This window comes from Oncorhynchus kisutch, linkage group LG10, assembly GCF_002021735.2.
Source record: "Oncorhynchus kisutch isolate 150728-3 linkage group LG10, Okis_V2, whole genome shotgun sequence".
Taxonomy (NCBI): Eukaryota; Metazoa; Chordata; class Actinopteri; order Salmoniformes; family Salmonidae; genus Oncorhynchus; species Oncorhynchus kisutch.
In genome coordinates this window covers 10,149,425-10,174,150 of record NC_034183.2, presented here as the reverse complement: position 1 = coordinate 10,174,150, position 24,726 = coordinate 10,149,425, and the positions used below count along the sequence as shown (strand labels likewise).

The following is a 24,726-nucleotide window of genomic DNA, read 5'->3' as shown; positions in this document are numbered from 1 at the left end:
GAGAGATGAGTACGGACACACGACACAAACTCAGAGAAGTAACAACGATCTGACAACAAGAAACACTGGTTACAGAACATATAAAGGGAAGATAAGTGATTCCAGCTGGCACAGACAATCAGGCTGAGATTGGGAACCACGCCCACACAAACACGGGAGAGAGAGAGAGAGAGAGAGAGAGAGAAAGAGAGAGGGAGGCAGTGGATTCATGAACCGTGACAAGCCACTGCTCAAAAACCACCATAAAAAAGCCAGACTACGGTTTGCAACTGCACATGGGGACAAAGATCATACTTCCTGGAGAAATGTCTTCTGTTCTGATGAAACAACAATAGAACTCTTTGGCCATAATGACCATCATTATGTTTGGAGGAAAAAGGGGGAGGCAGAAGAACACCATTCCAACCGTGAAGCAAGGGGGTGGCAGCGTCAAGATAAATTATGTGGATGTATTGAAGCAACATCTCAAGACATCAGTCAGAAAGTTAAAGCTTGGTCACAAATGGGTCTTCCAAATAGACAATGACCCCAAGCATACTTCCAAAGTTGTGGCAAAATGGCTTAAGGACAACAAAGTCAAGGTATTGGAGTGGCCATCACAAAACCCTGACTTCAATTCTATAGAACATTAGTGGGCAGAACTAAAAAAGCATGTGCGAGCAAGGAGGCTACATACCTGACTCAATTACACCAGCTATGTCAGGAAGGAATGGGCCAAAATTCACCCAACTTATTGTGGGAAGATTGTGGAAGGCTACCCGAATCGTTTTACCCAAGTTAAACAATTTCAAGTCAATGCTACCAAATACTAATTGAGTGTATGACAACTTCTGACAGGGATTTTTACTAGAATTAAACGTTAGGAATTGTGAAAGACTGAGTTTAAATGTATTTGGTGTATGTAAACATCCTTCTTCAACCGTATCTCACTGGAGAAAACACACACACACACACACACACACACACACACACACACACACACACACACACACACACACACACACACACACACACACACACACACACACACACACACACACACACACACAGAAATCAAATCCATAATATTTTGATCGGACAAAATTGTTTTTGGTATCTATTAGTGATCGCTGTATTAGACTAAGCAGAGGTGTGTTGATGATGTTGAAATGTTGAAGTTGAAATGGTTTAGTGGATGCAGTCTCTATCTGTCTTGAGACCACAGCAAAAATCCTTTCTGACAATCACACAGAGTAACTCTTGTTACCACTGGATGCGGAAGACCAAGACAAATCTGATGGTACAACCCATACGTCTATAGCTAAAACACACAATGTTTAAATGGGGGTAGACTTCTACAAAATAACTGCCTTTGAAATATGGATGGCTGTCCACCAACATTAGGTCATATTTGACCTGTTGGCAACCAGCATCGTTGACCATATTTCTCATTTGAGGAACCTAGCAATTCTCCATAATTAACATAATTTGATTGCAACAACTGTTGATGCTGAGAATGCAACACAAACCGGTGGTGCAAATGCTCTTTTCAAGATGCTCTACCTTGATCACAACAACTTATACAGCAAGACTATACTTTCAAGGATAATTTCTATAGTGCGTTACTTGAGAAATGTGTGTCTAAAGTGGTAGATCTCGATATCCATGATGACGATTGAAGATATTCCCATTCAGAGCATGAATCTGGTGGTTAGAAATGACTTTGCTCATTTTTCTTCCACCTTTGATGACTGTTCCTTGTTCTTCAATGAATGTGGATGAAGGGAATTTGTTCTGAGTGGATGTTAACCATGTACAATTAAAACTACTGAAATGTCTCCCAAATCCTTATCGTTAGTAAAATAAAACCTCTTGAATCAGTCCTGAGACCCCAGCAATAATCTTTTCAGTTCTCTGGCTTTTGTTGATCTCCATGTCCAGCCCAGATATATTGCTTCAAAATGAGGTGTTTTAACATTTTCCTTCCAGGACAACCTTTGACCTTTATACGTAGAAGAACCTTGTACTTTCTAACAACTTTTCCGTAGCTTGTGAGTGTCATAGAGCAAAACATGTTACATGTGCATGTTCGATAGAGTCTCAGCTTTTCATAGATAGCTTTTAGTAGTTTGTAATTCAAACCATTCTGACTCTACAGATGTTTTTGTAAAAAAAAGACCCGGGCCTGGGCACCTTCGGAATCCATCTGTGTCTCACAAACACAGCTCTATCTCAGCCCCCGTTAATCACACAGACTAACTCTTGGTACCACTGGATGCGGAAGACCAAGACAAATCTGATGGTACAACCCATACGTCTATAGCTAAAACACACAATGTTTAAACGGGGGTAGACTTCAACAAAAATAACTGCCTTTGAAATATGGATGGCTGTCGACCAACATTAGGTCATATTTGACCTGTTGGCAACCAGCATCGTTGACCATATTTCTCATTTGAGGAACATAGCAATTCTCCATATTTAACATAATTTGATTGCAACAACTGTTGATGCTGAGAAACGCAACACAAACCGGTGGTGCAAATGCTCTTTTCAAGATGCTCTACCTTGATCACAACAACTTATACAGCAAGACTATACTTTCAGGGATCATTTCTATAGTGCGTTACTTGAGAAATGTGTGTTCTAAAGTGGTGGTAGATCTCGCTATCCATGATGACGATTCAAGATATTCCCATTCAGAGCATGAATCTGGTGGTTAGAAATGACTTGCTCATTTTTCTTCCACCTTGATGACTGTTCCTTGTTCTTCAATGAACGTGGATGAAGGAATCTGTTCTGGTGGATGTTACACCATGTACAATAAAACTATGAAATGTCTCCCAAATCCTTATCGTTAGTAAAATAAAACCTCTTGAATCAGTCTGAGACCCCCAGCAATAAATCTTTTCAGTTCTCTGGCTTTTGTTGATCTCCTGTCCAGCCCAGGTATATTGCTTCAAAATGAGGTGTTTTTAACATTTTTCCTTCCAGGACAACCTTTGACCCTTTACGTAGAAGAACCTTGTACTTTCTAACAATTTTCTGTAGCTTGTGAGCGTCTCATAGAGCAAAACATGTTACATGTGCATGTTCGATAGAGTCTCAGCTTTTCATAGATAGCTTTTAGTAGTTTGTAATTCAAACCATTCTGACTCTACAGATGTTTTTGTAAAAAAAAGACCCGGGGCCTGGGCACCTCGGAATCCATCTGTGTCTCACAAACACAGCTCTATCTCAGCCCCCGCTAATCACACAGACTAACTCTTGGTACCACTGGATGCGGAAGACCAATACAAATCTGATGGTTACAACCCATACGTCTATAGCTAAAACACACAATGTTTAAACGGGGGTAGACTTCAACAAAAATAACTGCCTTTTGAAATATGGATGGCTGTCCACCAACATTAGGTCATATTTGACCTGTTGGCAACCAGCATCGTTGACCATATTTCTCATTTGAGGAACATAGCAATTCTCCATATTTAACATAATTTGATTGCAACAACGTTGATGCTGAGAAACGCAAAACAACGGTGGTGCAAATGCTCTTTTCAAGATGCTCTACCTTGATCACAACAACTTATACAGCAAGACTATACTTTCAGGGATCATTTCTATAGTGCGTTACTTGAGAAATGTGTGTCTAAAGTGGTAGATCTCGCTATCCATGATGACGATTCAAGATATTCCCATTCAGAGCATGAATCTGGTGGTTAGAATTGACTTTGCTCATTTTTCTTCCACCTTTGATGACTGTTCCTTGTTCTTCAATGAACGTGGATGAAGGGAATATGTTCTGAGTGGATGTTAACCATGTACAACAAAAACTACTGAAATGTCTCCCAAATCCTTATCGTTAGTAAAATAAAACCTCTTGAATCAGTCCTGAGACCCCAGCAATAATCTTTTCAGTTCTCTGGCTTTTGTTTGATCTCCATGTCCAGCCCAGAGAAAATTGCTTCAAAATGAGGTGTTTTAACATTTCCTTTCAGGACAACCTTTGACCTTATTATGTAGAAGAACCTTGTAATTTCTAACAACTTTTCTGTAGCTTGTGAGTGTCATAGAGCACAACATGTTACATGTGCATGTTCGATAGAGTCTCAGCTTTTCATAGATAGCTTTTAGTAGTTTGTAATTCAAACCATTCTGACTCTACAGATGTTTTTGTAAAAAAAAGACCGGGCCTGGGCACCTTCGGAATCCATCTGTGTCTCACAAACACAGCTCTATCTCAGCCCCCGTTAATCACACAGACTAAACTTGGTACCACTGGATGCGGAAGACCAATACAAATCTGATGGTACAACCCATACTCTATAGCTAAAACACACAATGTTAAGGGGGTAGGTTAGAAGTAACAAAATAACTGCCTTTGAAATATGGATGGCTGTCCACAACNATAGATTATTTGTTAATTGAAGCCTTCAGAAGATGCATTTATATTAAAGCAGGACAAAAGTTCATACCGCAAAGCACCACTGGAACATCAAATGGACAGTTACTAACTCCTTTCGACTTCAATACAACCCCTGTCATTGATGTGTATTTATTGATGCCAAGGGAAACAGGCTTCCCAAAAGTGTACCAATCGTTTTTTTGGTTTAACATAAAATATTTAACTTTTGTCGTCTTTGTCTCTGTGTTTTCATAATTTTCCTTCAATTCACAAGAGCTTGAATGTACAGTTGAAGCTGAAGTTTACATACACTTAGGTTGTAGTCCTTAAAACTCGTATTTCAACAACAACCACAACAAATTTTTGTTAACAAACAAACTAGTTTTATGAAGCAGTCAGTTGGGACAGTACTTCGTGCATGACACAAGTCCTTTTTACAACACTTGTTTACCAACAGATTATTTTACAGTTATTTCACACTATAATTCACTGTATCACAATTCCAGTGGGTCAGTGGGTCAGACGTTTACAATAAACTAAGTTGACTGTGCCTTTACACAGCTTGGAAATTCCATAAAAATTATGTAATGGCTTTAGAAGACTTCTGATAGGCTAATTTACATCATTTGAGTCAATAGGAGGTGTACCTGTGGATGTATTTTCAAGGCCTACCTTCAAACTCAAGTGATTGATTCTTTGACTGACGTTATGGGAAAATCAAAGGAAATCAGCCAAGACTCAGAAAGAATGTAGACATCCACAAGTGGGTGGCAGGGTAGCAAAGTGGTTAGAGCGTTGGAATAGTAACCGAAATGGTTGCAAGTTCAACTCCCCAAGTGACAAGGCACAAATCTGTGTTTCCCCCTCTGAACAGGCCGTTAACCCACTGTTCCTAGGCCGTCATTGAAAATAAAGATTTGTTCTAAACTGACTTGCCAAGCTAGATAAAGGAAAAATAAAAGATAAAAGTCTATACTCTTTGGTACCACTGGATGTGAAAGACAAGCCAAATCTGATGGTAACAATCCATACTGTACAAACAATTGAATGCAAGTGTAAACAACATGTGACTATACTGCTCAGGAAGGAGACACTTTCTGTCTTATAGAGGTAAATGTACTTTGATGTGTAAATAAATCCTAGAACAACAGCAAAGGACCTTGTGAAGATGCTGGAGGGAACAGATACAAAGTATCTATATCCACAGTAAAACAAGTCTTATATCGACAGAACCTGAAAGGCTGCTCAGCAAGGAAGAAGCCATGTGACAATACAGAGGCGGATGCAAGATGCAAGCAACGATGGTTTAATGAATACAGTTTACAGCAGCAACAGGACAGACTGACTCTACTCAGACGGAATCCAACCCAGGGACTAGGGCGCATCTTCCGATGATAGCGTGCTGAGAAATCCAGGGGATGTGTCCGGATGTGTAGGAGGGAGCACAGCAGATAATCCACACAGGGCGATGAGAGATGAGTACGGACAACACGACACAAACTCAGAGAAGTACAACGATCTGACAACAAGACACTGGTTACAGAACATATAAAGGGAAGATAAGTGATTCCAGCTGGCACAGACAATCAGGCTGAGATTGGGAACCACGCCCACACAAACACGGGAGAGAGAGAAGAGAGAAAGAGAGAGGGAGGCAGTGGATTATGAACCGTGACAATACCCCCCCCCTAGGAACGCCTCTTGGCGTTCCCAGGCGAATTACCTGTCGATTGAAATCATCGATAAGGGAGTGATCCAGAATGTCCCTAGCAGGTACCCCAACTTCTCTCCTCCGGGCCGTAACCCTCCCAGTCCACCAGGTACTGGAATCCGCGTCCCCTCCTTCTAGAGTCCAAAATACGATTGACAGAAAAGGTGGGTTCCCCATCACACAAGTCGTGGGCGCGCGGGGGAACCGGGACGCCGAGGCGGTTAATGCGTGCCTGAAACACAGGTTTTATTTTAGACAAATGAAAGGTAGGATGAATTCTCCTATACGCCGGAGGAAGCTTGAGCCGGACCCGCCACCGGACTAATGATCCTGGTGACTTTGAACGGGCCGATAAATTTGGGGGGCAAGCTTGTTCGAAACGGATCGGAGTGGAATGTTCTTAGTAGAAAGCCACACTCTTTGGCCAACGACGTATACCGGAGGCTTCGACCGGTGGCGATCGGCTTAGCCTTGGTGCGCGCCCCCACCCGGAGAAGAGTCTCACGGGCTCTGCTCCATGCGTGACGGCACCTCTGGATGAAAGCGTGAGCGGAGGGAACAGTGACCTCGGACTCCGTACTGGGAAAGATAGGTGGCTGGTAACCTAAACTACACTCAAACGGAGAGAGACCCGTGGCTGCCCACTGGCAACGAATTGTGAGCGTACTCAACCATAGAGAGTTGTTGACTCCAGGAAGAGGGATTCTTAGAAACAAACATCGCAACACTCTCTCCAAATCTTGGTTGGCCCTCTCCGTTTGACCGTTGCTCTGGGGATGAAACCCTGAAGACAGGCTGACACTCGCTCCCAGTAACCTACAAAACTCTTGCCAAAACTTGGACACAAATTGGGGCCCCCTGTCAGAAAACTACGTCCATCGGCAGTCCCATGTAGCGAAAGACGTGATCCACGACAGTTACAGTTACCGCTGTCTCCTTGGCAGAATGGTAATTAGGCAAGGGAATATAAAATGAGCCGCCTTTCGAGAACCGGTCCACCACGGTCAAAACAACCGTCTTGCCCTGGGAGGGCTGGAGGGCGGTAACAAAATCTAGCGCGATGTGGGACCAGGGTTCTCGAAGGGACCGACAGCGGTTGGAGTAACCCATCTGGGGGTCGATTAGAAGTCTTCCCAGTGGCACAAACCGAGCAAGCCAAGACAAAACTGTGATGTCACGAGCCATCAGTGGCCACCAAAAGCGTTTGCCTTAACCCAAAAAGCTAGTGCGGCTGACTCCTGGATGACCCGCTACGTTGGAGCAATGTCCCCACCGAATAACATCGGACGACACCCCTCCGGCACAAACAACCGATTAGGCGGGCAACCGTGGCGGAGGCGTTACCCCTTCTAAGGCCGTTTGGACCCTCGATTCAACCTCCCATGTGAGTGTGGAGACCACTAGGGTCCGGGGTAGGATGCAACTCGGGAGTGGATGGGCGTTCGGAATGGTCAAAAATGCGAGAAATGGAATCGGGTTTGACATTCTTGGAACCCGGGGATACGAGAGGAGAGAAGTCAAAACGTCCGAAAAAGAGTGCCCACCGCGCCTGCCTGGAGTTGAGTCGCTTGGCGGTTCTGATATATTCTAAATTCTTGTGATCGGTCCAAACTATAAAAGGTACCCCCGAACCCTCTAACCAATGGCGCCACTCCTCCAGTGCTAACTTCACTGCCAACAACTCTCTGTTGCCAATGTCGTAGTTGCGTTCCGCAGGTGATAACCGATGGGAAAGGAACGCGCAAGGGTGCATCTTGTCGTCAGAAGAGGAACGTTGGGAAAGTACCGCACCTACCCCCACCTCTGAAGCGTCCACCTCCACCACGAACTGACGCGAGGGATCGGGAGCAATGAGGATGGGAGCCGAAACAAAGCGGCTCTTGAGTTTGGTGAATGCAGCCTCGGCTGTATCGGACCACCTGAACGTCACTCTGGGGGAGGTTAAGGCGGTAAGAGGAGCGACTATCTGGCTAAAGTTGCGAACGAAACGCCGGTAGAAATTGGCGAATCCCAGAAACCTCTGTAGGGCCTTACGGGAATCTGGGCTTGGCCAATCCACCACAGCCTTAACCTTGTCAGGATCCATGCGAATACCTTCAGTCGAGACGATGTAACCTAGGAATGGAACGGATTGTGCATGAAAAATGCATTTCTCCGCCTTGACAAAAAGTCCATTCTCCAACAACCTCTGAAGCACTCGTCTGACGTGCTGAACGTGTTCCTGGAGAGAAGAAGAAAAAATCAGTATGTCATCCAGGTAAACATATATGAACTGATCAATCATATCTCTCAGCACGTCATTGACGAGTGCCTGGAAAACCGCTGGGGAGTTGGATAGCCCAAAAGGCATGACCAAATATTCGAAGTGCCCTCTGGGGGTGTTAAACGCGGTCTTCCATTCGTCCCCCCCCCTTATGCGAACCAAATTATATGCATTCCGTAAATCCAACTTAGTGAACACGGATGCTCCCTGTAACCTTTCAAAGGCTGAGGACATCAACGGTAAGGGATAGGTATTCTTCACTGTGATGTTATTCAACCCACGGTAATCAATGCAAGGACGCAGAGAACCGTCCTTCTTCCCCACAAAGAAGAACCCGGCCCCCGCTGGAGAAGAGGAAGGACGAATGAATCCAGATGCCAGAGAATCAGAGATGTATCTCTCCATAGCCTCCCTCTCAGGAACAGAGAGTGAATATAACTTGCCTTTAGGCGGAGACTCACCTGGCAATAATTCTATTGCACAGTCATAGGGACGATGCGGAGGAAGAGAAGCAGCACGGGACTTACTGAACACCTCCTTCAGGTCGAGGTATTCAACGGGCACGTTAGACAAATCCACTGCCTCCTCTAGAAACACAGAATCAGACACAGACGAACAAGCAGACACCAAACAGGACTCAAGGCACTTGTTACTCCACATGGATATAGAGTTATGACCCCAGTCAACTCTGGGGTTGTGTTGGGTGAGCCAAGGGTGGCCGAGAACTAATGGTGCAATGGGTGAGTCCATGAGTAGAAATGATAGTGTCTCAGTGTGATTGCCAGAAGTGATGAGTGTGATAGGTTCAGTGGTGTGAGAAATGTTAGGGAGTTCTTGACCATTGAGAGCGTTGACGGATATCTTGTGCGAGAGTGAGGTGATAGGAATCTGGAGTTTGTGAGCGAGCTTGAAGTCCATGAAATTACCCTCTGCTCCTGAATCCAGTAAGGCTTGGGTGTCGTGCGTGTGGGTGGCCCATCTTAGTCTTACCGGGAGGAGAGTAGATGATGAGGTCTTCTCTGTGGTGACACCACCCGATAGTAGCCTCAAGCTTACTACCGGGCCTGATCTTTTACCGGGCAGGAGTGGATAAAGTGGCCCGCTCTACCACAGTAGAGACAGAGTCCTTGGGATCTCCGCCTCTCCCTCTCTTCCCGGGAGAGGCGAGCTCTCCCCAGCTGCATGGGTTCGTGAGCGGAGGCTGAACTGGCCGTGTTCCCGCCGCTGGCATGCCAGCCCTCCGTGTCGTTATACGGTCTGTTAGGGCATGCTCGGTGGCCAATACGACTCAGACGAGCGTCGACCCTCAAGGCTAGTTCCACTAGTCCATTTAAATTCCTGGGAAGGTCCAGAACATAAATCTCCTTCTGGATCCGGTCCTCCAGCCCATGCAGGAACATGTCCCACTGCGCCTCCTCGTTCCACTGACACTCTGCGGCCAGAGTGCGGAATTGGATGGAGTATTCCGATACTGAACGGTCTCCTTGGCGAAGGTCAGCGAGTAGTCTGGCCGCCTCCCTACCCGCCACGGCCCGATCGAAGACCCTTCTCATCTCCTCGGAGAGTGTCTGGAAAGAGGTGCAGCATGGGTCCTGGTTCGCCCACACCGCCGTTCCCCAAAGAGCCGCTTTGCCTGATAGCAGTGTGAGTACGAATGCTACCTTAGACTGTTCACGGTTGAAGGTCCGTGGCTGCAACGAGAATTGCATGGAACATCTCGTAAGAAAAGCTCTGCAATAGTCAGGATCACCTGAATAACCCTCTGGTGTCGGTAGCCGTGGCTCTAGCTGGGAATCCGGCTCTGGCGGGGCAGGTTGAACTGCCGGTGTAGGTGGCGCAGCGAGACCCCTCAGATGTTGTAATTGTTGGGTCAGCTGGGATACCTGCGTCACAAGGCCTTGTACTGCCTGACCTGTGCTGGAGATGTTCTCCTCTTGTTGATCCATTCTCGTGATACTGCGGGAAATGAATTCGGTCAGACTCGTTGAACTCGCTGCATCCATGGTCTGGTCAGATCGTTCTGTGACAATACAGAGGCGGATGCAAGATGCAAGCAACGATGGTTTAATGAATACAGTTTACAGCAGCAACAGGACAGACTGACTCTACTCAGACGGAATCCAACCCAGGGACTAGGGCGCATCTTCCGATGATAGCGTGCTGAGAAATCCAGGGGAGTGTGTCCGGATGTGTAGGAGGGAGCACAGCAGATAATCCACACAAGGGCGATGAGAGATGAGTACGGACACACGACACAAACTCAGAGAAGTAACAACGATCTGACAACAAGAAACACTGGTTACAGAACATATAAGGGAAGATAAGTGATTCCAGCTGGCACAGACAATCAGGCTGAGATTGGGAACCACGCCCACACAAACACGGGAGAGAGAGAGAGAGAGAGAGAGAGAGAAAGAGAGAGGGAGGCAGTGGATTCATGAACCGTGACAAGCCACTGCTCAAAAACCACCATAAAAAAGCCAGACTACGGTTTGCAACTGCACATGGGGACAAAGATCATACTTCCTGGAGAAATGTCTTCTGTTCTGATGAAACAACAATAGAACTCTTTGGCCATAATGACCATCATTATGTTTGGAGGAAAAAGGGGGAGGCAGAAGAACACCATTCCAACCGTGAAGCAAGGGGGTGGCAGCGTCAAGATAAATTATGTGGATGTATTGAAGCAACATCTCAAGACATCAGTCAGAAAGTTAAAGCTTGGTCACAAATGGGTCTTCCAAATAGACAATGACCCCAAGCATACTTCCAAAGTTGTGGCAAAATGGCTTAAGGACAACAAAGTCAAGGTATTGGAGTGGCCATCACAAAACCCTGACTTCAATTCTATAGAACATTAGTGGGCAGAACTAAAAAAGCATGTGCGAGCAAGGAGGCTACATACCTGACTCAATTACACCAGCTATGTCAGGAAGGAATGGGCCAAAATTCACCCAACTTATTGTGGGAAGATTGTGGAAGGCTACCCGAATCGTTTTACCCAAGTTAAACAATTTCAAGTCAATGCTACCAAATACTAATTGAGTGTATGACAACTTCTGACAGGGATTTTTACTAGAATTAAACGTTAGGAATTGTGAAAGACTGAGTTTAAATGTATTTGGTGTATGTAAACATCCTTCTTCAACCGTATCTCACTGGAGAAAACACACACACACACACACACACACACACACACACACACACACACACACACACACACACACACACACACACACACACACACACACACACACACACACACACACACACACAGAAATCAAATCCATAATATTTTGATCGGACAAAATTGTTTTTGGTATCTATTAGTGATCGCTGTATTAGACTAAGCAGAGGTGTGTTGATGATGTTGAAATGTTGAAGTTGAAATGGTTTAGTGGATGCAGTCTCTATCTGTCTTGAGACCACAGCAAAAATCCTTTCTGACAATCACACAGAGTAACTCTTGTTACCACTGGATGCGGAAGACCAAGACAAATCTGATGGTACAACCCATACGTCTATAGCTAAAACACACAATGTTTAAATGGGGGTAGACTTCTACAAAAATAACTGCCTTTGAAATATGGATGGCTGTCCACCAACATTAGGTCATATTTGACCTGTTGGCAACCAGCATCGTTGACCATATTTCTCATTTGAGGAACCTAGCAATTCTCCATAATTAACATAATTTGATTGCAACAACTGTTGATGCTGAGAATGCAACACAAACCGGTGGTGCAAATGCTCTTTTCAAGATGCTCTACCTTGATCACAACAACTTATACAGCAAGACTATACTTTCAAGGATAATTTCTATAGTGCGTTACTTGAGAAATGTGTGTCTAAAGTGGTAGATCTCGATATCCATGATGACGATTGAAGATATTCCCATTCAGAGCATGAATCTGGTGGTTAGAAATGACTTTGCTCATTTTTCTTCCACCTTTGATGACTGTTCCTTGTTCTTCAATGAATGTGGATGAAGGGAATTTGTTCTGAGTGGATGTTAACCATGTACAATTAAAACTACTGAAATGTCTCCCAAATCCTTATCGTTAGTAAAATAAAACCTCTTGAATCAGTCCTGAGACCCCAGCAATAATCTTTTCAGTTCTCTGGCTTTTGTTGATCTCCATGTCCAGCCCAGATATATTGCTTCAAAATGAGGTGTTTTAACATTTTCCTTCCAGGACAACCTTTGACCTTTATACGTAGAAGAACCTTGTACTTTCTAACAACTTTTCCGTAGCTTGTGAGTGTCATAGAGCAAAACATGTTACATGTGCATGTTCGATAGAGTCTCAGCTTTTCATAGATAGCTTTTAGTAGTTTGTAATTCAAACCATTCTGACTCTACAGATGTTTTTGTAAAAAAAAGACCCGGGCCTGGGCACCTTCGGAATCCATCTGTGTCTCACAAACACAGCTCTATCTCAGCCCCCGTTAATCACACAGACTAACTCTTGGTACCACTGGATGCGGAAGACCAAGACAAATCTGATGGTACAACCCATACGTCTATAGCTAAAACACACAATGTTTAAACGGGGGTAGACTTCAACAAAAATAACTGCCTTTGAAATATGGATGGCTGTCGACCAACATTAGGTCATATTTGACCTGTTGGCAACCAGCATCGTTGACCATATTTCTCATTTGAGGAACATAGCAATTCTCCATATTTAACATAATTTGATTGCAACAACTGTTGATGCTGAGAAACGCAACACAAACCGGTGGTGCAAATGCTCTTTTCAAGATGCTCTACCTTGATCACAACAACTTATACAGCAAGACTATACTTTCAGGGATCATTTCTATAGTGCGTTACTTGAGAAATGTGTGTCTAAAGTGGTAGATCTCGCTATCCATGATGACGATTCAAGATATTCCCATTCAGAGCATGAATCTGGTGGTTAGAAATGACTTTGCTCATTTTTCTTCCACCTTTGATGACTGTTCCTTGTTCTTCAATGAACGTGGATGAAGGGAATATGTTCTGAGTGGATGTTAACCATGTACAATAAAAACTACTGAAATGTCTCCCAAATCCTTATCGTTAGTAAAATAAAACCTCTTGAATCAGTCCTGAGACCCCAGCAATAATCTTTTCAGTTCTCTGGCTTTTGTTGATCTCCATGTCCAGCCCAGGTATATTGCTTCAAAATGAGGTGTTTTAACATTTTCCTTCCAGGACAACCTTTGACCTTTATACGTAGAAGAACCTTGTACTTTCTAACAATTTTTCTGTAGCTTGTGAGCGTCATAGAGCAAAACATGTTACATGTGCATGTTCGATAGAGTCTCAGCTTTTCATAGATAGCTTTTAGTAGTTTGTAATTCAAACCATTCTGACTCTACAGATGTTTTTGTAAAAAAAAGACCCGGGCCTGGGCACCTTCGGAATCCATCTGTGTCTCACAAACACAGCTCTATCTCAGCCCCCGTTAATCACACAGACTAACTCTTGGTACCACTGGATGCGGAAGACCAATACAAATCTGATGGTACAACCCATACGTCTATAGCTAAAACACACAATGTTTAAACGGGGGTAGACTTCAACAAAAATAACTGCCTTTGAAATATGGATGGCTGTCCACCAACATTAGGTCATATTTGACCTGTTGGCAACCAGCATCGTTGACCATATTTCTCATTTGAGGAACATAGCAATTCTCCATATTTAACATAATTTGATTGCAACAACTGTTGATGCTGAGAAACGCAACACAAACCGGTGGTGCAAATGCTCTTTTCAAGATGCTCTACCTTGATCACAACAACTTATACAGCAAGACTATACTTTCAGGGATCATTTCTATAGTGCGTTACTTGAGAAATGTGTGTCTAAAGTGGTAGATCTCGCTATCCATGATGACGATTCAAGATATTCCCATTCAGAGCATGAATCTGGTGGTTAGAATTGACTTTGCTCATTTTTCTTCCACCTTTGATGACTGTTCCTTGTTCTTCAATGAACGTGGATGAAGGGAATATGTTCTGAGTGGATGTTAACCATGTACAACAAAAACTACTGAAATGTCTCCCAAATCCTTATCGTTAGTAAAATAAAACCTCTTGAATCAGTCCTGAGACCCCAGCAATAATCTTTTCAGTTCTCTGGCTTTTGTTGATCTCCATGTCCAGCCCAGATAAATTGCTTCAAAATGAGGTGTTTTAACATTTTCCTTTCAGGACAACCTTTGACCTTTATATGTAGAAGAACCTTGTAATTTCTAACAACTTTTCTGTAGCTTGTGAGTGTCATAGAGCACAACATGTTACATGTGCATGTTCGATAGAGTCTCAGCTTTTCATAGATAGCTTTTAGTAGTTTGTAATTCAAACCATTCTGACTCTACAGATGTTTTTGTAAAAAAAAGACCCGGGCCTGGGCACCTTCGGAATCCATCTGTGTCTCACAAACACAGCTCTATCTCAGCCCCCGTTAATCACACAGACTAACTCTTGGTACCACTGGATGCGGAAGACCAATACAAATCTGATGGTACAACCCATACGTCTATAGCTAAAACACACAATGTTTAAACGGGGGTAGACTTCAACAAAAATAACTGCCTTTGAAATATGGATGGCTGTCCACCAACATTAGGTCATATTTGACCTGTTGGCAACCAGCATCGTTGACCATATTTCTCATTTGAGGAACATAGCAATTCTCCATATTTAACATAATTTGATTGCAACAACTGTTGATGCTGAGAAACGCAACACAAACCGGTGGTGCAAATGCTCTTTTCAAGATGCTCTACCTTGATCACAACAACTTATACAGCAAGACTATACTTTCAGGGATCATTTCTATAGTGCGTTACTTGAGAAATGTGTGTCTAAAGTGGTAGATCTCGCTATCCATGATGACGATTCAAGATATTCCCATTCAGAGCATGAATCTGGTGGTTAGAAATGACTTTGCTCATTTTTCTTCCACCTTTGATGACTGTTCCTTGTTCTTCAATGAACGTGGATGAAGGGAATATGTTCTGAGTGGATGTTAACCATGTACAACAAAAACTACTGAAATGTCTCCCAAATCCTTATCGTTAGTAAAATAAAACCTCTTGAATCAGTCCTGAGACCCCAGCAATAATCTTTTCAGTTCTCTGGCTTTTGTTGATCTCCATGTCCAGCCCAGATAAATTGCTTCAAAATGAGGTGTTTTAACATTTTCCTTTCAGGACAACCTTTGACCTTTATATGTAGAAGAACCTTGTAATTTCTAACAACTTTTCTGTAGCTTGTGAGTGTCATAGAGCACAACATGTTACATGTGCATGTTCGATAGAGTCTCAGCTTTTCATAGATAGCTTTTAGTAGTTTGTAATTCAAACCATTCTGACTCTACAGATGTTTTTGTAAAAAAAAGACCCGGGCCTGGGCACCTTCGGAATCCATCTGTGTCTCACAAACACAGCTCTATCTCAGCCCCCGTTAATCACACAGACTAACTCTTGGTACCACTGGATGCGGAAGACCAATACAAATCTGATGGTACAACCCATACGTCTATAGCTAAAACACACAATGTTTAAACGGGGGTAGACTTCAACAAAAATAACTGCCTTTGAAATATGGATGGCTGTCCACCAACATTAGGTCATATTTGACCTGTTGGCAACCAGCATCGTTGACCATATTTCTCATTTGAGGAACATAGCAATTCTCCATATTTAACATAATTTGATTGCAACAACTGTTGATGCTGAGAAACGCAACACAAACCGGTGGTGCAAATGCTCTTTTCAAGATGCTCTACCTTGATCACAACAACTTATACAGCAAGACTATACTTTCAGGGATCATTTCTATAGTGCGTTACTTGAGAAATGTGTGTCTAAAGTGGTAGATCTCGCTATCCATGATGACGATTCAAGATATTCCCATTCAGAGCATGAATCTGGTGGTTAGAAATGACTTTGCTCATTTTTCTTCCACCTTTGATGACTGTTCCTTGTTCTTCAATGAACGTGGATGAAGGGAATATGTTCTGAGTGGATGTTAACCATGTACAACAAAAACTACTGAAATGTCTCCCAAATCCTTATCGTTAGTAAAATAAAACCTCTTGAATCAGTCCTGAGACCCCAGCAATAATCTTTTCAGTTCTCTGGCTTTTGTTGATCTCCATGTCCAGCCCAGATAAATTGCTTCAAAATGAGGTGTTTTAACATTTTCCTTTCAGGACAACCTTTGACCTTTATATGTAGAAGAACCTTGTAATTTCTAACAACTTTTCTGTAGCTTGTGAGTGTCATAGAGCACAACATGTTACATGTGCATGTTCGATAGAGTCTCAGCTTTTCATAGATAGCTTTTAGTAGTTTGTAATTCAAACCATTCTGACTCTACAGATGTTTTTGTAAAAAAAAGACCCGGGCCTGGGCACCTTCGGAATCCATCTGTGTCTCACAAACACAGCTCTATCTCAGCCCCCGTTAATCACACAGACTAACTCTTGGTACCACTGGATGCGGAAGACCAATACAAATCTGATGGTACAACCCATACGTCTATAGCTAAAACACACAATGTTTAAACGGGGGTAGACTTCAACAAAAATAACTGCCTTTGAAATATGGATGGCTGTCCACCAACATTAGGTCATATTTGACCTGTTGGCAACCAGCATCGTTGACCATATTTCTCATTTGAGGAACATAGCAATTCTCCATATTTAACATAATTTGATTGCAACAACTGTTGATGCTGAGAAACGCAACACAAACCGGTGGTGCAAATGCTCTTTTCAAGATGCTCTACCTTGATCACAACAACTTATACAGCAAGACTATACTTTCAGGGATCATTTCTATAGTGCGTTACTTGAGAAATGTGTGTCTAAAGTGGTAGATCTCGCTATCCATGATGACGATTCAAGATATTCCCATTCAGAGCATGAATCTGGTGGTTAGAAATGACTTTGCTCATTTTTCTTCCACCTTTGATGACTGTTCCTTGTTCTTCAATGAACGTGGATGAAGGGAATATGTTCTGAGTGGATGTTAACCATGTACAATAAAAACTACTGAAATGTCTCCCAAATCCTTATCGTTAGTAAAATAAAACCTCTTGAATCAGTCCTGAGACCCCAGCAATAATCTTTTCAGTTCTCTGGCTTTTGTTGATCTCCATGTCCAGCCCAGATAATTGCTTCAAAATGAGGTGTTTTAACATTTTCCTTCAGGACAACCTTTGACCTTTATATGTAGAAGAACCTTGTACTTTCTAACAACTTTTCTGTAGCTTGTGAGCGTCATAGAGCAAAACATGTTACATGTGCATGTTCGATAGAGTCTCAGCTTTTCATAGATAGCTTTTAGTAGTTTGTAATTCAAACCATTCTGACTCTACAGATGTTTTTGTAAAAAAAAGACCCGGGCCTGGGCACCTTCGGAATCCATCTGTGTCTCACAAACACAGCTCTATCTCAGCCCCCGTTAATCACACAGACTAACTCTTGGTACCACTGGATGCGGAAGACCAATACAAATCTGATGGTACAACCCATACGTCTATAGCTAAAACACACAATGTTTAAACGGGGGTAGACTTCAACAAAAATAACTGCCTTTGAAATATGGATGGCTGTCCACCAACATTAGGTCATATTTGACCTGTTGGCAACCAGCATCGTTGACCATATTTCTCATTTGAGGAACATAGCAATTCTCCATATTTAACATAATTTGATTGCAACAACTGTTGATGCTGAGAAACGCAACACAAACCGGTGGTGCAAATGCTCTTTTCAAGATGCTCTACCTTGATCACAACAACTTATACAGCAAGACTATACTTTCAGGGATCATTTCTATAGTGCGTTACTTGAGAAATGTGTGTCTAAAGTGGTAGATCTCGCTATCCATGATGACGATTCAAGATATTCCCATTCAGAGCATGAATCTGGTGGTTAGAAATGACTTTGCTCATTTTTCTTCCACCTTTGATGACTGTTCCTTGTTCTTCAATGAACGTGGATGAAGGGAATATGTTCTGAGTGGATGTTAACCATGTACAATAAAAACTACTGAAATGTCTCCCAAATCCTTATCGTTAGTAAAATAAAACCTCTTGAATCAGTCCTGAGACCCCAGCAATAATCTTTTCAGTTCTCTGGCTTTTGTTGATCTCCATGTCCAGCCCAGATAATTGCTTCAAAATGAGGTGTTTTAACATTTTCCTTTCAGGACAACCTTTGACCTTTATACGTAGAAGAACCTTGTACTTTCTAACAACTTTTCTGTAGCTTGTGAGCGTCATAGAGCACAACATGTTACATGTGCATGTTCGATAGAGTCTCAGCTTTTCATAGATAGCTTTTAGTAGTTTGTAATTCAAACCATTCTGACTCTACAGATGTTTTTGTAAAAAAAAGACCCGGGCCTGGGCACCTTCGGAATCCATCTGTGTCTCACAAACACAGCTCTATCTCAGCCCCCGTTAATCACACAGACTAACTCTTGGTACCACTGGATGCGGAAGACCAAGACAAATCTGATGGTACAACCCATACGTCTATAGCTAAAACACACAATGTTTAAACGGGGGTAGACTTCAACAAAAATAACTGCCTTTGAAATATGGATGGCTGTCCACCAACATTAGGTCATATTTGACCTGTTGGCAACCAGCATCGTTGACCATATTTCTCATTTGAGGAACATAGCAATTCTCCATATTTAACATAATTTGATTGCAACAACTGTTGATGCTGAGAAACGCAACACAAACCGGTGGTGCAAATGCTCTTTTCAAGATGCTCTACCTTGATCACAACAACTTATACAGCAAGACTATACTTTCAGGGATCATTTCTATAGTGCGTTACTTGAGAAATGTGTGTCTAAAGTGGTAGATCTCGCTATCCATGATGACGATTCAAGATATTCCCATTCAGAGCATGAATCTGGTGGTTAGAAATGACTTTGCTCATTTTTCTTCCACCTTTGATGACTGTTCCTTGTTCTTCAATGAACGTGGATGAAGGGAATATGTTCTGAGTGGATGTTAACCATGTACAATAAAAACTACTGAAATGTCTCCCAAATCCTTATCGTTAGTAAAATAAAACCTCTTGAATCAGTCCTGAGACCCCAGCAATAATCTTTTCAGTTCTCTGGCTTTTGTTGATCTCCATGTCCAGCCCAGATATATTGCTTCAAAATGAGGTGTTTTAACATTTTCCTTCCAGGACAACCTTTGACCTTTATACGTAGAAGAACCTTGTACTTTCTAACAATTTTTCTGTAGCTTGTGAGCGTCATAGAGCAAAACATGTTACATGTGCATGTTCGATAGAGTCTCAGCTTTTCATAGATAGCTTTTAGTAGTTTGTAATTCAAACCATTCTGACTCTACAGATGTTTTTGTAAAAAAAAGACCCGGGCCTGGGCACCTTCGGAATCCATCTGTGTCTCACAAACACAGCTCTATCTCAGCCCCCGTTAATCACACAGACTAACTCTTGGTACCACTGGATGCGGAAGACCAAGACAAATCTGATGGTACAACCCATACGTCTATAGCTAAAACACACAATGTTTAAACGGGGGTAGACTTCAACAAAAATAACTGCCTTTGAAATATGGATGGCTGTCCACCAACATTAGGTCATATTTGACCTGTTGGCAACCAGCATCGTTGACCATATTTCTCATTTGAGGAACATAGCAATTCTCCATATTTAACATCATTTGATTGCAACAACTGTTGATGCTGAGAAACGCAACACAAACCGGTGGTGCAAATGCTCTTTTCAAGATGCTCTACCTTGATCACAACAACTTATACAGCAAGACTATACTTTCAGGGATCATTTCTATAGTGCGTTACTTGAGAAATGTGTGTCTAAAGTGGTAGATCTCGCTATCCATGATGACGATTCAAGATATTCCCATTCAGAGCATGAATCTGGTGGTTAGAAATGACTTTGCTCATTTTTCTTCCACCTTTGATGACTGTTCCTTGTTCTTCAATGAACGTGGATGAAGGGAATATGTTCTGAGTGGATGTTAACCATGTACAATAAAAACTACTGAAATGTCTCCCAAATCCTTATCGTTAGTAAAATAAAACCTCTTGAATCAGTCCTGAGACCCCAGCAATAATCTTTTCAGTTCTCTGGCTTTTGTTGATCTCCATGTCCAGCCCAGGTATATTGCTTCAAAATGAGGTGTTTTAACATTTTCCTTCCAGGACAACCTTTGACCTTTATACGTAGAAGAACCTTGTACTTTCTAACAATTTTCTGTAGCTTGTGAGCGTCATAGAGCAAAACATGTTACATGTGCATGTTCGATAGAGTCTCAGCTTTTCATAGATAGCTTTTAGTAGTTTGTAATTCAAACCATTCTGACTCTACAGATGTTTTTGTAAAAAAAAGACCCGGGCCTGGGCACCTTCGGAATCCATCTGTGTCTCACAAACACAGCTCTATCTCAGCCCCCGTTAATCACACAGACTAACTCTTGGTACCACTGGATGCGGAAGACCAAGACAAATCTGATGGTACAACCCATACGTCTATAGCTAAAACACACAATGTTTAAACGGGGGTAGACTTCAACAAAAATAACTGCCTTTGAAATATGGATGGCTGTCCACCAACATTAGGTCATATTTGACCTGTTGGCAACCAGCATCGTTGACCATATTTCTCATTTGAGGAACATAGCAATTCTCCATATTTAACATCATTTGATTGCAACAACTGTTGATGCTGAGAAACGCAACACAAACCGGTGGTGCAAATGCTCTTTTCAAGATGCTCTACCTTGATCACAACAACTTATACAGCAAGACTATACTTTCAGGGATCATTTCTATAGTGCGTTACTTGAGAAATGTGTGTCTAAAGTGGTAGATCTCGCTATCCATGATGACGATTCAAGATATTCCCATTCAGAGCATGAATCTGGTGGTTAGAAATGACTTTGCTCATTTTTCTTCCACCTTTGATGACTGTTCCTTGTTCTTCAATGAACGTGGATGAAGGGAATATGTTCTGAGTGGATGTTAACCATGTACAATAAAAACTACTGAAATGTCTCCCAAATCCTTATCGTTAGTAAAATAAAACCTCTTGAATCAGTCCTGAGACCCCAGCAATAATCTTTTCAGTTCTCTGGCTTTTGTTGATCTCCATGTCCAGCCCAGATATATTGCTTCAAAATGAGGTGTTTTAACATTTTCCTTCCAGGACAACCTTTGACCTTTATACGTAGAAGAACCTTGTACTTTCTAACAATTTTTCTGTAGCTTGTGAGCGTCATAGAGCAAAACATGTTACATGTGCATGTTCGATAGAGTCTCAGCTTTTCATAGATAGCTTTTAGTAGTTTGTAATTCAAACCATTCTGACTCTACAGATGTTTTTGTAAAAAAAAGACCCGGGCCTGGGCACCTTCGGAATCCATCTGTGTCTCACAAACACAGCTCTATCTCAGCCCCCGTTAATCACACAGACTAACTCTTGGTACCACTGGATGCGGAAGACCAAGACAAATCTGATGGTACAACCCATACGTCTATAGCTAAAACACACAATGTTTAAACGGGGGTAGACTTCAACAAAAATAACTGCCTTTGAAATATGGATGGCTGTCCACCAACATTAGGTCATATTTGACCTGTTGGCAACCAGCATCGTTGACCATATTTCTCATTTGAGGAACATAGCAATTCTCCATATTTAACATCATTTGATTGCAACAACTGTTGATGCTGAGAAACGCAACACAAACCGGTGGTGCAAATGCTCTTTTCAAGATGCTCTACCTTGATCACAACAACTTATACAGCAAGACTATACTTTCAGGGATCATTTCTATAGTGCGTTACTTGAGAAATGTGTGTCTAAAGTGGTAGATCTCGCTATCCATGATGACGATTCAAGATATTCCCATTCAGAGCATGAATCTGGTGGTTAGAAATGACTTTGCTCATTTTTCTTCCACCTTTGATGACTGTTCCTTGTTCTTCAATGAACGTGGATGAAGGGAATATGTTCTGAGTGGATGTTAACCATGTACAATAAAAACTACTGAAATGTCTCCCAAATCCTTATCGTTAGTAAAATAAAACCTCTTGAATCAGTCCTGAGACCCCAGCAATAATCTTTTCAGTTCTCTGGCTTTTGTTGATCTCCATGTCCAGCCCAGATATATTGCTTCAAAATGAGGTGTTTTAACATTTTCCTTCCAGGACAACCTTTGACCTTTATACGTAGAAGAACCTTGTACTTTCTAACAATTTTTCTGTAGCTTGTGAGCGTCATAGAGCAAAACATGTTACATGTGCATGTTCGATAGAGTCTCAGCTTTTCATAGATAGCTTTTAGTAGTTTGTAATTCAAACCATTCTGACTCTACAGATGTTTTTGTAAAAAAAAGACCCGGGCCTGGGCACCTTCGGAATCCATCTGTGTCTCACAAACACAGCTCTATCTCAGCCCCCGTTAATCACACAGACTAACTCTTGGTACCACTGGATGCGGAAGACCAAGACAAATCTGATGGTACAACCCATACGTCTATAGCTAAAACACACAATGTTTAAACGGGGGTAGACTTCAACAAAAATAACTGCCTTTGAAATATGGATGGCTGTCCACCAACATTAGGTCATATTTGACCTGTTGGCAACCAGCATCGTTGACCATATTTCTCATTTGAGGAACATAGCAATTCTCCATATTTAACATCATTTGATTGCAACAACTGTTGATGCTGAGAAACGCAACACAAACCGGTGGTGCAAATGCTCTTTTCAAGATGCTCTACCTTGATCACAACAACTTATACAGCAAGACTATACTTTCAGGGATCATTTCTATAGTGCGTTACTTGAGAAATGTGTGTCTAAAGTGGTAGATCTCGCTATCCATGATGACGATTCAAGATATTCCCATTCAGAGCATGAATCTGGTGGTTAGAAATGACTTTGCTCATTTTTCTTCCACCTTTGATGACTGTTCCTTGTTCTTCAATGAACGTGGATGAAGGGAATATGTTCTGAGTGGATGTTAACCATGTACAATAAAAACTACTGAAATGTCTCCCAAATCCTTATCGTTAGTAAAATAAAACCTCTTGAATCAGTCCTGAGACCCCAGCAATAATCTTTTCAGTTCTCTGGCTTTTGTTGATCTCCATGTCCAGCCCAGGTATATTGCTTCAAAATGAGGTGTTTTAACATTTTCCTTCCAGGACAACCTTTGACCTTTATACGTAGAAGAACCTTGTACTTTCTAACAATTTTTCTGTAGCTTGTGAGCGTCATAGAGCAAAACATGTTACATGTGCATGTTCGATAGAGTCTCAGCTTTTCATAGATAGCTTTTAGTAGTTTGTAATTCAAACCATTCTGACTCTACAGATGTTTTTGTAAAAAAAGACCCGGGCCTGGGCACCTTCGGAATCCATCTGTGTCTCACAAACACAGCTCTATCTCAGCCCCCGTTAATCACACAGACTAACTCTTGGTACCACTGGATGCGGAAGACCAAGACAAATCTGATGGTACAACCCATACGTCTATAGCTAAAACACACAATGTTTAAACGGGGGTAGACTTCAACAAAAATAACTGCCTTTGAAATATGGATGGCTGTCCACCAACATTAGGTCATATTTGACCTGTTGGCAACCAGCATCGTTGACCATATTTCTCATTTGAGGAACATAGCAATTCTCCATATTTAACATCATTTGATTGCAACAACTGTTGATGCTGAGAAACGCAACACAAACCGGTGGTGCAAATGCTCTTTTCAAGATGCTCTACCTTGATCACAACAACTTATACAGCAAGACTATACTTTCAGGGATCATTTCTATAGTGCGTTACTTGAGAAATGTGTGTCTAAAGTGGTAGATCTCGCTATCCATGATGACGATTCAAGATATTCCCATTCAGAGCATGAATCTGGTGGTTAGAAATGACTTTGCTCATTTTTCTTCCACCTTTGATGACTGTTCCTTGTTCTTCAATGAACGTGGATGAAGGGAATATGTTCTGAGTGGATGTTAACCATGTACAATAAAAACTACTGAAATGTCTCCCAAATCCTTATCGTTAGTAAAATAAAACCTCTTGAATCAGTCCTGAGACCCCAGCAATAATCTTTTCAGTTCTCTGGCTTTTGTTGATCTCCATGTCCAGCCCAGATATATTGCTTCAAAATGAGGTGTTTTAACATTTTCCTTCCAGGACAACCTTTGACCTTTATACGTAGAAGAACCTTGTACTTTCTAACAATTTTCTGTAGCTTGTGAGCGTCATAGAGCAAAACATGTTACATGTGCATGTTCGATAGAGTCTCAGCTTTTCATAGATAGC

At 42.1% G+C, this 24,726-nt stretch overlaps 16 non-coding genes across 16 annotated transcripts; all 16 read left to right on the top strand.

Annotated features, from left to right (window-relative positions):
• Positions 1 to 1,566: 1,566 nt before the first annotated feature.
• Positions 1,567 to 1,782, top strand: LOC116375992 (small nucleolar RNA U3). Its single transcript, XR_004211393.1, has one exon. It is a non-coding gene; the product is annotated as a small nucleolar RNA U3 (small nucleolar RNA).
• Positions 1,783 to 2,570: 788 nt separating this feature from the next.
• On the top strand, positions 2,571 to 2,786 carry LOC116375996 (small nucleolar RNA U3). Its single transcript, XR_004211398.1, has one exon. It is a non-coding gene; the product is annotated as a small nucleolar RNA U3 (small nucleolar RNA).
• A 788-nt stretch (positions 2,787 to 3,574) lies between these two features.
• Positions 3,575 to 3,790, top strand: LOC116375980 (small nucleolar RNA U3). The gene has a single exon (XR_004211383.1). It is a non-coding gene; the product is annotated as a small nucleolar RNA U3 (small nucleolar RNA).
• Positions 3,791 to 12,152: 8,362 nt separating this feature from the next.
• LOC116375991 (small nucleolar RNA U3) lies at positions 12,153 to 12,368 on the top strand. The gene has a single exon (XR_004211392.1). It is a non-coding gene; the product is annotated as a small nucleolar RNA U3 (small nucleolar RNA).
• Positions 12,369 to 13,156: 788 nt separating this feature from the next.
• LOC116375964 (small nucleolar RNA U3) lies at positions 13,157 to 13,372 on the top strand. Its single transcript, XR_004211367.1, has one exon. It is a non-coding gene; the product is annotated as a small nucleolar RNA U3 (small nucleolar RNA).
• A 788-nt stretch (positions 13,373 to 14,160) lies between these two features.
• LOC116375979 (small nucleolar RNA U3) lies at positions 14,161 to 14,376 on the top strand. Its single transcript, XR_004211382.1, has one exon. It is a non-coding gene; the product is annotated as a small nucleolar RNA U3 (small nucleolar RNA).
• A 788-nt stretch (positions 14,377 to 15,164) lies between these two features.
• LOC116375963 (small nucleolar RNA U3) lies at positions 15,165 to 15,380 on the top strand. The gene has a single exon (XR_004211366.1). It is a non-coding gene; the product is annotated as a small nucleolar RNA U3 (small nucleolar RNA).
• A 788-nt stretch (positions 15,381 to 16,168) lies between these two features.
• LOC116375962 (small nucleolar RNA U3) lies at positions 16,169 to 16,384 on the top strand. Its single transcript, XR_004211365.1, has one exon. It is a non-coding gene; the product is annotated as a small nucleolar RNA U3 (small nucleolar RNA).
• A 788-nt stretch (positions 16,385 to 17,172) lies between these two features.
• Positions 17,173 to 17,388, top strand: LOC116376102 (small nucleolar RNA U3). The gene has a single exon (XR_004211497.1). It is a non-coding gene; the product is annotated as a small nucleolar RNA U3 (small nucleolar RNA).
• Positions 17,389 to 18,174: 786 nt separating this feature from the next.
• LOC116376101 (small nucleolar RNA U3) lies at positions 18,175 to 18,390 on the top strand. Its single transcript, XR_004211496.1, has one exon. It is a non-coding gene; the product is annotated as a small nucleolar RNA U3 (small nucleolar RNA).
• Positions 18,391 to 19,177: 787 nt separating this feature from the next.
• Positions 19,178 to 19,393, top strand: LOC116376100 (small nucleolar RNA U3). Its single transcript, XR_004211495.1, has one exon. It is a non-coding gene; the product is annotated as a small nucleolar RNA U3 (small nucleolar RNA).
• Positions 19,394 to 20,181: 788 nt separating this feature from the next.
• Positions 20,182 to 20,397, top strand: LOC116376099 (small nucleolar RNA U3). The gene has a single exon (XR_004211494.1). It is a non-coding gene; the product is annotated as a small nucleolar RNA U3 (small nucleolar RNA).
• Positions 20,398 to 21,184: 787 nt separating this feature from the next.
• LOC116376098 (small nucleolar RNA U3) lies at positions 21,185 to 21,400 on the top strand. Its single transcript, XR_004211493.1, has one exon. It is a non-coding gene; the product is annotated as a small nucleolar RNA U3 (small nucleolar RNA).
• Positions 21,401 to 22,188: 788 nt separating this feature from the next.
• LOC116376096 (small nucleolar RNA U3) lies at positions 22,189 to 22,404 on the top strand. Its single transcript, XR_004211491.1, has one exon. It is a non-coding gene; the product is annotated as a small nucleolar RNA U3 (small nucleolar RNA).
• Positions 22,405 to 23,192: 788 nt separating this feature from the next.
• Positions 23,193 to 23,408, top strand: LOC116376095 (small nucleolar RNA U3). Its single transcript, XR_004211490.1, has one exon. It is a non-coding gene; the product is annotated as a small nucleolar RNA U3 (small nucleolar RNA).
• Positions 23,409 to 24,195: 787 nt separating this feature from the next.
• On the top strand, positions 24,196 to 24,411 carry LOC116376094 (small nucleolar RNA U3). Its single transcript, XR_004211489.1, has one exon. It is a non-coding gene; the product is annotated as a small nucleolar RNA U3 (small nucleolar RNA).
• Positions 24,412 to 24,726: the final 315 nt, after the last annotated feature.